The following is a 10801-nucleotide window of genomic DNA, read 5'->3' as shown; positions in this document are numbered from 1 at the left end:
GCTGGGGATATGGAAAAACAGTCTTGGCTCTCAAGAAGTTCAGTCTAATGGGGGGACCGATATGCAAACAATTATGGAGAAAGAAGATACACGGAGAATAAATTGGATAATCTCCAGAGGGAAGATGAAGATTTAGGAGGCCTGGGAAAGCTTTTGCAGGAGGTAGGACTTTAGCTGATATCTGAAGGAAGTCAGAAGGCAGAGAGGAAGAGGGAGAGATTTCCAGGCAAGGGAGAATTAGCCAATCAAAATGGGAATCTGATGGTGTGTTGCACTGGAACTAAAATGAGTATGGGGGCTGGGCAGGAGCTGGAACAGTGAAGAATAAGGTGTAAGAAGACTAGTAGGGAGGGGAGGGGCTGGATCTGATGCCTTCCCCCACTGTCTCATATTCTTCTCCTCACCATAGGCACAGCTGATCCCCTTCCATCCTTTCTTCTCCAGCAGACCACCTCCCTCTAGAATATCTCTACTCTCTCACTAGCCTTCAGTCTCTCCCTGTTTGCTAGATGTTTCCCTTCTGCCTTCAAATGTCTCCTATCGCTGGCTATTCCAAAACACCCAACTCTGCTCCCTCTTCAAAAAACCTTCCCTTGATCTGTCCACCCCATTAGCTACTGTTCTCAATCTCTCTCTTTCTCTGTCTCCATCTCTCTCTCTTTCTGTCTCTGTCTCCGTCTCTCTCTCTGTCTCTCTCCCCCTCCCCATAGTTTAACTCCTTCAAATGGCTGTGTAGAATTGGTGTCACCATTTCTTCCCCTCTCACTGGGTAAGGTCTGGCTTCTGAACTCATCATTCAACGGAAACTTCTTCCTCCAAAAGTTACCAGTGGTCAAATTGTCAAATCTAATGGTTTTTACATTGCTCTCTTTTGGTTGATGCAAATATTTTGGGGGCATTTATTAGGCTCCCATATGGATCATCTCTATGCAGACGATTCAGCCAGTGCTAACCTCTCTGCTGAGCCCACCTCCAGTGACCTATTGAACAAGGTGCATTGAATGTCTCATAGTAGAAACCTTAAAATCAACATACCCTAAACTGAACTCATTTCCTCCCCCTTGACTCCTAATCTCCCTATTACTCCCACACACCCAAATCCACACCCTCCCCTCTTCTCTCTTACTCCCTCCCAATAACTAACTGATTGTCAAGTCTTGCTGAGTCTACCTTTCTACTATCTCTCACATGTACCCCCTTTTTTCTATGCCTGGACGGTCCCCCTGCCTCTTCTCTCCCCATTACAATCCAACCTCCAGTTAGCTGTTAGACTGAGTTTCTAAAAAAACAATGTTGGCTCACCCTGAATAAACTCCAGTGGTTTTCTATTACCTCTAGAATCAAATTTTTAAAAATGCCTTTTTTAAAAATCGTCCTTCCTACCTTACTCCCCTGACACCCGGTAACACCGGCCTCTTGGCTTCTTAACACAGCAGTGTGTCTAGGATCCCAAGACTTTTCCTCCACTGTCCAAGTCTGCAACTGCCTTCCTTCATCCCTACCTGTTGGCTGCATCCAAATCTCAGCTCAAATACCACCCCTTAGGTAAGAAGCCTTTCTGGAGCCCATCTCAATACTCGGATCTTCCCTTTGTTTAGCAGCAATTTAATCTTATGTGTATTTTTTTTCCGGTACATAGCTGTTTGCCTGTTGTCTTTCCTCCCCTCCCTCCCCCCCACCCCCCATTTAATTGCGCTAATAGAAAGCAAGGACGATTTCTATCCCCAGAGCACACCGAAGGCGCTTATATAAATGCTTGTTGATTTGGCTCGCTTGATGAACTGAAGGCTTTGCCAAGCGCTAAATGGTAAGTAGGAAGTAGCTGGGGGCCAATGCAGCCTCAGACCCTGGGCAAGTCACTTGTCCTCTATTCCCTTAATCTGCTAAAGAAGGCAAAGCCAAACCACTGAGGTATCTTTGCAAAGAAAAGCCCACGGCCAGAGTGGGCCGCGGGGTCACGGAGAGCCGGACACGGCTGAAGGCCAACAAAAATGGCTAAGTCTTGCCTGTCTCTCTCAGACCCACCCACCCCCTGCCTTCCGTGGTCTCTTCCCCGGCCACGGCAAAGCCGCCTCCCATCCCGACGCAGCCCGGGAAGGCTGGAGGCCGGCCCCGCGGTTGTCGGGGTGTGGTCCCGCGAAGGCTCCGGCGCAGCGCGGCCCCCCTGCAGCTCCGTCCTCCGCCCTTATCGGGACTTGCAGCTTTGCCGCGGGGGCCTCCCCGCCCCGTGCCCCGCCGGGGCGCCGCTTCCTCCTCCAGCTCCTCCTCCTCCTCCTGCCCAGCTCCTCCTGCTCCTACCCGGGCTCCGGCTCCTCTAGCGAGACCGGATAACGGTGAGTAAGGAAGGAAACTTCTTGTCTTGGGGTTCGTGACTTGGGGCAGCTCGGGGCTACGCTTTGGGGGGGGCATCTTGCAAAAGGAAAAGTGGGGAGCGGCGCCTGGCAGCGGGGGTGGGGGGCGGCTGGGAAGCGCGTGGGTTATGCAAACATAAATTTAATTAAAACCGTTTGCTGGAAAAGCCTGGTATCTGACATTAGACTTTGCAATGACCCGGGGCAGAGAAGAGGCAGGCTCGGCGGGGTTGGGGGGTGCTTTACTTGTGGCTTCCGAGGAGTTTTGGAAGCTTCTATATAAAAAGTCTGGAGAGTGAAACACACTCGTGTTAATTGCAGAGCTGACGTCGTGGTCGTTCCATTTCCCCTCCAGTCCCGGCGTGAAATTGTTTGGCTTGGGTTAAACTTTGTACCTCTGCCACAGTTTAGCTCATGCACACAGGTGGTGAAATCACCTGCACCCCGTTTGGAGCACCATTGATTGTGCGTGTGTGTGTAGTGTAGTTTACGCATTTCTGTGTATTTCAGCATTTTGTGGATTTCTGAAACGAGAGCGCTGTTTTTATAAGCTTTATGTTGGTTTTGTAATTTGTTCTCACCACGTCTCTGAAAAATGGAGAAACTGTTTCTTGGGATGTTGTGTTTTTTGTTAACTTAGGTGCCCTCAAACCCTAAATACAAAATGAAAATACGAAATGTTTAGTTTCAGATAGTATGTTACCCCAAATATAGCGGTGGTTGGACACCGAAAGAAAAAAGTATTTTCCAAAACCCTGACAGTTTTACCCCCTTAAATTAGCCTTTTTTTTTTTTTGCATGAAAATCAGACTCCCTGGAATGCATGTTCTTTTAACTTTTTAGAAGCCCAGTTCCTACTATATAAGGCACACAAAGCAATTCTACTAGTCTCTGTTCTTTTCATTTTCCCTCTAGAACATAAGTTCCTTGAGGGCAGAAGTCACTTCATTTTTGCTTCCGATCCCTTACATGTGGTAAACTCTTAATACATACTTCTTCTTCTTTTTTTTAAGCAATCGGTGTTAAGTAACTTGTTCGAGGTTACACGGCCAGTTATTTCTGGGTGTGGGAGCCCGGATTCCATCCCCAGGTCATCCCGACACTGCAGCTGGTGATCTTACTCGCTGTGCTACCTGGCCGCCCCCTTAATAAATACTTCTTTACTGGTTAGCTGCACCTACCTTTCCAAACCATCCAGAGACAAGTTAAAGATTAATGTTTTAAAAATTATCGAATTCCAGTTAAGTAGAATGTGATTGAGAATGTAAATGTTGATCCAAGTTTAAAAATAGAAGTGAAACCATAACAGAACTGTTACATATATAATATATTTATTTTATTAATTATAGCTATCAATGTAATATATAATAATTTAACTAATGATATGATTATAATTGTTAATATATTTAGTAAGTATGGGAATGGGGAGTGTGGGGTATGGTTATGAGAGTGGAGTATGGAGAATGGCTGGAGGGAAGAAAATCACGCAATAACTAAGATTATTTAGCAAAATACAGCTTTTGGTACCTTCCATATTGACATTAATTAGAATCTTGATAATGGCTAAGGCATAGGGAATGTGTGTGTGTGGTTTGCAATTAAGATAGTTTCTTCTCTTCAGCATTGTTTCACAGATAACACACCGGTGGGCTGGAATTTTTGGATTCCAGCCTCTAAAAGATTGACTCTTGATCTGGTCAGACAGGAAGGACAGGAAGACAGCTTCAGAAGGGTTAATAATCTTACTTTATTCTAGTCCAGTCTTCTTCTGGGTTTCTTACTTGGCTTCTAAGTGTTCACTAGTGCTGCATGGTACCTTTGCAAGTCAGATCTTCCCAGTGTCTACTCCTTATTATAACATGGCCTTAGTAGCAGAGGAAGATTCAAAAGAATTCATTCAAAAAAGTTAAAATAGATTAAAAAAAAAACCAAACCTTTAGTCACCAGGAGAGATAAGAGTTCCTGCGCTTGCCCTTATGACACCTTGGGCAACTGTGCCCTCCTTGTGAAGAAGATTAGAATTTAAAAGACAAACTACTGTTTTTCTTGCTGTCACCTGCAGGGAGGAAGGAAATAGAATGAAAAAAGCATTTTTATCATCTCAACTCCTTCCTCCCTCTAAAACCATCTTTTTAACGAAGACAGTCATTTTTGGGGGGAGGAGAAAAGTATAATTAGGACAAAAGTGAGGAATAAAACCAATATCAGTATAATCTGAGTTGTGGGTTTGGAAGGGAAATGATTAAACACCTTGTCGCCTTATCCTTATCTTTGTATTAAAGCTGACCTCAAAGTGGGAAAAGATAAGATTTGTAAGGGGCAGGAGAGCAACTGGTCAGTGAGCATTAATGTTAAATTGGCTCCCCGTTAAAAAGGGGGTTCTGCTGTCAAGATTCATTCTCTCCTTGTCCTGTCCTTGGGATGTGTACATTTGCCAAAGCTAGGCTATTTAAAGAATTATGAAACATGAGAGTCAAAAGAACAGGAAGCCTCTCTGTGGCCAGCCACTGGTCATCTAGCTTAGCGAGAGAAAACCTATTCTTGCCCCAAATCACCTGTTCCCCCCTTATGTTACTGCAGGTAGGTCCTGACTGGTGTGAATAATGAATCCCCTAAAGTATATTAGAATTGGCACTGTTCAAAGTTAGGATTATGTGAAATAACATGGAAATGTATAGTGTAAATTCAAATAGTGTGACCCCTTGTCCTAATTAGGATCTGGTTTTTGTAGTAATGTAGCTTGAATTTTTTGCTTCTTTATGGTTTCTGTTCCCTATTTCTATTTCTCCTATCTGGGGTCAAACCAGACAGGTTCTTGAAGGTAACTAACTATGTCTTCCATGTTGTGGTAGGAGCTGTCCCCTAATCCCTTCTTTTATACTGTTTAGATCAGTTTTTCTTTAAAAGATATTCAAGTCCATTCTCCATTTTCTGACTGGGCACTAACAGTCCTCACATCACTTGCATGTTGACTGACTACAGGCTCTTTCAAATGTTTGGCTGGTGAAAAATTATGGGTAGCTGATACAATGTGACGGTTCCTCAATGCTCATCCCTTGTTCAATATACTTCTCCAGCTATGGCTAAATAAATTATAATAACTGCTGAATGATCTATAAATCCCCATTTTGTTCCAGTATTAGACCTAAAGTGCTGGGATGATGCCTTGGGTGAGGTCCCCACCCTACCAGTTGGCAGGATTAGAACGTCATAAATTTACTTAAGTGCTTCAGGAAGGTGAGCTGTGGTTAGCCTTCATGTTTCTGGTATTTTTGGTGATTTCTCTGGAGATGAAGCCTTCCAGGGAAAGACTGATGTGAACACAGTGTGTCCTTAAAAACAACATCTTGAAGATAATTGGAATAAATTGTCTTTGAGGCCCATCAGCATTATTTTAGGTCTATCTGGACCTTCTCTTTTGCATGAGATAATTTTCCCCATTCTTCTCCCTAGACACCCCTTTATCTTACCTGTTCATTTTTTGGGGGGCATCATTCCAACTTCATTGATTCCCACACCCTGTTTTAGTGTAGAATCCGTCTAACTGCCCTAATAATGATAAAGTTCCTAGAAGATATGTATATCATTTTCCTATATAGAAAGGCACAAAGTTTAAACTTATGAGCCCCTTATGATTTCTTTTATGTTTACTTTTTTATGCTTCTTTTGAGTCTTGTATTTGAAAGTTACATTTTCTATTCAGCACTGGTCTTTTCACCAGAAATGCTTGATTTCATTAAATGTTGTAATATAATTTTGCTTGGTTGTAATCTCAGCTCTTTTACGTTCCAGAATATTATACTGTAAGCCCTCTATTTCTTTAATGTGGTTGCTGTTAAATCTTGTGTTATCCCAACTGTGGCCTCATAATATTTGAACTCTTTCTGGCTGCTTGTACTATTTTCTCCTTGACCTGGGAGCTCTGGAATTTGACTGTAATATTCCTGGGAGTTTTCATTTTGGGATCTCTTTCAAGTGGTGATGGTGGATTCTTTTCATTTTTATTTTGCCCTCGGGTTCTAGAATACCAGGACAGTTTTTCTCTATAATTTCTTGAAAGATGATGTCTGTAGAGTTTTTCTTTGATCATGGCTCTCAATAGTCGAATAATTTTTAAATAATCTCTCCTGGATCTATTTTCCAGGTCATTTATTTTTCCAATTAGATATCTCAAATTTTTCTTGTATTTTTATTATTTCATTCTTTTGACTTTGTTTTATTGTTTCTATCTGGATTCTAGACTGTAAAAATATTTTTGAATTCCGACTGGCTGTCATATTTTAAGAGTTATATCTCACAATTCCTGTCATTTGCACGTTTGGTAGTATGCTTTCTGTGCCTTTCTCAGAATCATTAATAAAAATGTTAAGCAGCATAGAGCTAATTTCCTGTCTCTGGACGTTCCAGTGTGGACCTTCTCCAAGTTCATATCAGTTCATTCATGACTACTCTTTGCTTTTAGTCACCCAGCCAGTCCTGAATCTGCCCAGCCATAAACTAACTCATCTTTTCTAAGATTATAGTGTAGGAAACTTTGCTAAAACCCAAATAAACTCTATGTACAACCTTTCCCTTATTTACAGGTGTCATAGAGGCAAATAAGACTAGTGAGGTAATGAAATGGTGTGGTTAAATATAACTGACCTATGCCCTAAACAGGAATATTTCGGTTGTATTCAGAACTGGACTTTGAACTATTTACGTTAGAAATATGCAGTTTTGCTGAAACAGTTATGGTATGGCTGTTATGCATTGCAGGTCACGGGAATAAAAAGTGGAAGGATTCCTAGAGATCCTCTAGTCCACGTCCTTCATCTTAGAGATAAGAAGACTGAGGCCCAGGGAAGGTATGTGTTCTTAGTGGTTGAAGGGTCCTTATAAGATGGGAAGGCTTAGCAGCTCGGCATTTGTTTTCTGAGCACTGGCCTAGCTTGTTGCTCAGAAACTTGTTACTAGACAGAAGATTGATCCTCATTTTTCTTTTCACAGCTGCTCGTGAAGGCCCTTGATTATGGTATGTGTTAGGAAGAGGAACATTGCCTCTCATGGGTACAATTGGAAATCTTGGAGCGCTAGATAGAGGTGCCTTTGGAATTGATTTAGTCAAGGGATGTCTTTTAAGTTGATTTCTGTTTTGGAGAATGATGGTTCAAATCTGCTGGAAAAAAGTTTACCTTTTAAGTTAGAATGGTTTTTTCATACTTTATCCTTAAAAGCTAATATTGTTGAGGCATTGAAAGGAGGTTAAGAAACCAAGAAACCAGTTAATAGTCACCCAGAAATGAGGTAGGAAGTGAGAGAGATAAGGATGAAAATTGAAGAAGCAGTGAATAGTCTAGTTTGACTGGAATGTAGAATGTGAGATAAAGCTGGAAAGGTCTGGAAAGGTTGGCCAGAGCCTGGAATTCTAGGATAAGGAATTTTTTCTTTCAGTGTGTGAGTATAGTGCAAGGAGCTCAGACCTTGGAATCCTGAGACCAGCTAGCATTTCTGTGACCTGCAAAACACTGAACCTCAGTTTCCTCATCTGTAAAATGGTGATGATAATATTTGCAGTATTTATATCATGGGTTATTGTGAGAATCAGAACAATCAGCAAACGTTTATTAAACACCTGCCACGTTCTGAGCTTTGACACATCAGAAAACAATTACATTTTTCCTATCGGGTGATTATAATGGTACTTAGGAAAATGCCCATTGCAGTTGAAGAAAGATTGGAGTTGTAGAGACCAAATGACTGATAGGGATGACTTTAGGGTAGTGGGAGTGGACAGAAAGGGACTGATAGAAATATTTTGACTTAGAAAGATATTAAGATATAGTAACTGATTAAATGTGGAAGGTTAGGGATAGAGGACAAAGTGAGAGAAAACTGAGGTTTTATGTCCTGGTAACAGAACAGTGGTGTCAGTAACCAAGGTTGTAAAGTTAGAAGAAAAGACAAGTTTAGAAAGTTATATAAAATTAGATCTCCTTTATATGGAGTAAGATTTGCACAGTATTTCCTTAGTGAAGTAGGTACTTAAAATATTTATCTCTATAAGATATAGGTGTAAAATAATCTCTAAGATTATCTAAAAATAGAAGATATATCTTATAATTTGTATATGATATAGATATATGTAGACACAGATATAAAATAATCTAAAAGATTATTTCTAAAAAAAAAATTGAGACTCAGATTAAGTTAAATTAACATTTATTAAGCTTTCCTTTTTATAAGACCTTGTGCTTGCTGTAGAGAATACAGTGAAAGTTAAAAAATAATCAGTATGGCCAAGGATTACATTTTCCTTAGCAAAACAACTTATAAAGAGTAAAATAAGATAAACTAAGGAGAGAAAGAACCCTAATACTTAGGGGGATCAAGAAAGGCTTCCTTTATTCTTGTTCACCAGCCAGTTGCCAAATCTTGCCAATTTATACCTCCACAATTTTTCTTTCATTACCCTTCTCTGAAGTCATCACTGCTTCAGAACCTAAGCATTTCTTGCCTGGAGTGCTACAATCGTCTTCTGGTTTGTTTCCTTTAGGTCTTTCCCCTTTCTGATTCATTCTCTACATGGCCGCCATGTTGATATTTCTACTGACCACGTCACTCCCTTATTCAATGACTAGAGCCATATTGATTTTAGAATCAAATAGACACTCATCTCTTGGTAGTTAAAGCCTTCACAGTCTGGCTTCAATGTATCTTAAACAAGATAAGATTTGTAAAGATTGAACAAGATAATATTTATAAGGGTAGCATGTAGTAGGCACACTATAAATGCTTCTTCCCTTTTTCTTACATTTCTAGCCTTATTACATTATGATTCTCTTTCACATACTCTACAAACCAGTCTTTCCTTCTATTCTTCAAACAGCAACCTATCTCCTGTCTCTTTGTGTTTTGGCATAGACTGGCCCCCAATATCTGAACTATGCTTCCTGTATACAACTCCCTCTTACAATTCCTAATTTCTTTCCAAACTCAGTTCCATGATAATGCTCCCAGGAAATCTCATCATGAGTAAACTCATCCTTTGGGACTGTACCAATTTTGGTACTCACGCCTCATGGGTACCTTAGTACCCTCCATCCCTCTGATTGGGGGGCTGGAGGGCAGAATAAAACTCCCATTTAAAGATGGTTCCAGCAAGTCTTCATTTGCAACAGCTATGTTCCTTGGTCTGGACACCTGTGCTGGGTACCTTCTTCCCCAGTCTCTCCCTTTCCCCACCCTTCCAAGCTGAAAACATGTTTTCTTTTGTGTGTCATCTCCTCCTGGTTAGTTGGTAAGCTCCCTGAGGGCAAGAACTGACTCTCTTTTATCTTCATCCCCAGTGTTCAGCATGGTACCTGGCATATTGTTGATGCCCAAATGATTATTGACTTATTAACTTTCTATAGAAGGCCTTTCCTGATTCCCTCTATTGCTAGTGACCATATAAGCCACTCTCTCCTAAAACCACCTCGTATTTATTTTGTGTGTCAGTGTATATGTATAATTTCATGGGTATGTACATGCTTTTCTCTCTTAGAATGTAAGCTCATTGAATGCAGGGACTTTCTTTTCTGTCCTTGGATCATATTTACATCGACTCTTTGTGCCTGTCCTGGGCTAGACCATTCTGAGTGCCCATTGGTCTGATCAGCCATTGTCAGACACACTGTGACTCAGGCATAGTGATGCCATTTTGGTCCTCTTCCAGAATGAAGGACAAGCACCACCCAACCAGTCCTGTCCAGCTCAAAGAAGAGCTTGCCTCTTGATTTTCTGAGCTGTCAAATTGTCTGAGCCTTGAAGAAAACTAAAGATTCTGAGCCAGTGGCTAGGAGGTAATGGACTAGACAAGCCCCAGGGGAAGGTTTTCCAATGGCAAAACAGAATCTGTATTTTATCCCGGAGGCATGAAGAAGCCATTGAATCTTAAAGGATCAAGAGGGTGAACTTTAGGATAGCTGATTATTTTTAAAATTAATATACTATATTATGGAAATGTTTGTTTTATTCCATAAATTAAAAATTACATTAAAGAAGAATTTGAAAGATAGTTGATAGCTGTCAGTGAGATACTGTGGTGGTAGAATTGACTGTCTACACTTCCTCACCTTGAACTCACTTTTCAGCCTTCATGCTGGAATTTGTGGCTCCTAACCCTATCACGTATCCAGAATTGTTCTACTTGTCATCACCGATGATCTCTTTATTGCTAATGCCAGTAACCCTTTTTTTCTCTCAATCCTTATTACTAACTTCTCTGCGGTGTCTGAAAGTGTTGACCACCTCCTCCTGAACACATTCTCCTCCATGGATTTTTGACAGCATCTTCTAATTTTCCTTCTACTTGTCGGACTCATTTCAGTCTCTTTTGCAGGATCATAATCAATGTTATTCCCTATGTGTGGGTATATACCAGGGCTCTGTCTTGAGTCTCTCTCTCTCTCTCTCTCTCTCTCTCTCTC

At 41.1% G+C, this 10801-nt stretch overlaps 1 protein-coding gene across 9 annotated transcripts in view; it reads left to right on the top strand.

Moving 5' to 3' along the window:
* Nucleotides 1-1712: 1712 nt before the first annotated feature.
* Nucleotides 1713-10801, top strand: part of ABCG2 (ATP binding cassette subfamily G member 2 (JR blood group)) — a 72929-nt gene continuing 63840 nt past the window's right edge. For 4 of the 9 annotated variants that reach the window (XM_069093828.1, XM_069093774.1, XM_069093819.1 and 1 more), the window contains exons 1-2: nucleotides 2103-2333; nucleotides 7110-7198. The gene's annotated coding sequence lies outside the window, so the exon portion shown is untranslated. Of the gene's footprint in view, nucleotides 1808-2102; nucleotides 2334-7109; nucleotides 7199-10801 lie in introns of those variants that run through there. The other 5 variants (XM_069093832.1, XM_069093793.1, XM_069093827.1 and 2 more) reach the window with 3 other exon arrangements.

This window comes from Petaurus breviceps, unplaced genomic scaffold (assembly GCF_028583685.1).
Source record: "Petaurus breviceps papuanus isolate PSGF00001 unplaced genomic scaffold, PetGlider_PUasm1.0 126, whole genome shotgun sequence".
Lineage (NCBI taxonomy): Eukaryota > Metazoa > Chordata > Mammalia > Diprotodontia > Petauridae > Petaurus > Petaurus breviceps.
This window is presented reverse-complemented; position numbering and strand designations above follow the sequence as displayed.